This window comes from Arabidopsis lyrata (assembly GCF_000004255.2).
Source record: "Arabidopsis lyrata subsp. lyrata unplaced genomic scaffold ARALYscaffold_752, whole genome shotgun sequence".
Lineage (NCBI taxonomy): Eukaryota > Viridiplantae > Streptophyta > Magnoliopsida > Brassicales > Brassicaceae > Arabidopsis > Arabidopsis lyrata.
This window is the reverse complement of record NW_003302075.1, coordinates 2,725-4,661: the sequence shown is the minus strand read 5'-3', so window position 1 is coordinate 4,661 and position 1,937 is coordinate 2,725. Positions and strand designations below refer to the sequence as shown.

At 32.4% G+C, this 1,937-nt stretch overlaps 1 long non-coding RNA gene across 1 annotated transcript; it reads right to left on the bottom strand.

Moving 5' to 3' along the window:
• Nucleotides 1–813: 813 nt before the first annotated feature.
• LOC110227686 lies at nt 814–1,285 on the bottom strand. Its single transcript, XR_002331370.1, has 2 exons — nt 1,153–1,285; nt 814–1,062 (listed from the first exon to the last, which is right to left on the bottom strand). It is a non-coding gene; the product is annotated as an uncharacterized LOC110227686 (long non-coding RNA).
• Between the last annotated feature and the right edge of the window lie 652 nt (nt 1,286–1,937).

The following is a 1,937-nucleotide window of genomic DNA, read 5'->3' as shown; positions in this document are numbered from 1 at the left end:
AATTAAGGGACATCTTTGTCTCTAAAACCTTTACCCTTTAGCCAAATGTGTCATATCCATTGCATAATATGATTCACGGTTCCTACTTAATAAATGTTAAAGGGAATGTGCAGATTTGAATGCTTGATTTGATTAAGGCAGAGGTTAGGTTGAGATGTGAAGGAGATGGCTAATGTTTTTAAGTAGGGATCAGTCAACCTTGCATTCTAGAATTAGCAACCTGGACATTGAATTCACTTACTCTATATGCATGTTTTGGTTCTGAATCCCCACCTTCAAACCTCTTCTCCAGCTTAGTTCTATTTGTTTGCTTGAGGGCAAGCAAAAGCTAAGTTTGGGGGAGTTGATATCTCTGTATTTTACCTCTTTTTAGCATACATTTGCTATGCATTTAGCTTAGTATTCACTCTTATTTACTGTCATTTGTAGTCATTTTGCATCACTTTGCATACTTAGAGTATTCTACATTAGCATCACTACAAGAAATTTAGCCATTGGTAGCACATTGAAAACGCTACTATATCAATTTGGTAGCGTTTTCATGAACGCTATGACATGAGGAGCTATAATAGCCTCACCCCATATGATAGCATTTTTTTGAATGCTACGCTAGATGAACCTATTATAGCGATAATCGTTTGTTATAGGATATATTTTCTTAGCACTTGTTTCGTGTTATTATGTACTCTTTCATGGCTTTGTTTTAGTGCCGTAAAATATTTTATAATGACATAGATAAAATGCCGTTGAATATTGTTTCGTCAAAATTGTGCACCTATTCACGATAATCAATTTTGGGATTCATAAAATCTATTGTGATACTTTGACAAGAAACAAAAATTCATAAAATATCAATGCTTTTCCATTAAAAATCCAAAGCATACAAAGTGAACTGATTAAAATCATGAACTCTAAAAGAGAACATGTAACCATCAAACCAAGTCATAAACAAAACACAAAGTCATGTCTTAAACAGATCAAGTTCTCAAACATAGCCGGCTAAACTTAAAAGCAATAAACATACTTCATCCATCAATTCAGAATAAGCAATTGACTTCACTCCTGAAAACAAAAATATCTTAGCTTAGTATGACATATTTTCCCACTTATGTAAAATCAAAGTACGAGCAAATTAATAACTACAAAGCTCACCATTACCGGTACCACGTTGCAACAGTCAATGCAAGGGCAAATAATCATCTTTATTTCTCCTTAAGCTGCAGCCACATACCGCACAAAATTCCAAGTACCTCTCTCATAACCAAGATCAGCTCTTTAGTAAAGTAAGATGAAAGCAAAAAAATAATGAGAAACATTAAACTCTCTTAATCCCTCATTAAACTTTTAACTATATATTGTTTTCACATACCTGTTAAGACACATAGTAAACCGATAAAAAACTCATATTTGGAAAACTCTTGTTCATGAACAGAAATGACAATTCTATACTGAATGTTCATGTTTAAAAGGTTTGTAAAAGATTTGATGTAGTGAATGTTACTATAATGATCAAATTATATAAACTTCTTTATTCATCAGTCAATATCAAAAGATGATAATGCAAAATTGCAGATGACTCGAAAAAAAAATTGGATTAAAGGATTGATTTGACATATTGATGAATAAAAAAGTTGGCTCGTGATTTAAAGCTAGTTCTTCAATGGGCCAAACCAAAAATTCTGTCTGAAAACATAAATCTCTAAACAGAAGAACACAATTGGTGTCTCTGTCCCTTTCATTACACAAAACAAACAAAAAATGGATCTCATAGAGAAACCAAACTCTCTTAATGAGAAATGTTAAACTCTCTTAATCCCTCATTAAACCCTCAACTATATATTGTTTTCACATACCTGTTAAGATGAACTCATGACTTTTCGACCATTATAGTATCTTACCCATGAGCAAAACATAACAAACCCATAAGAATAACTCAA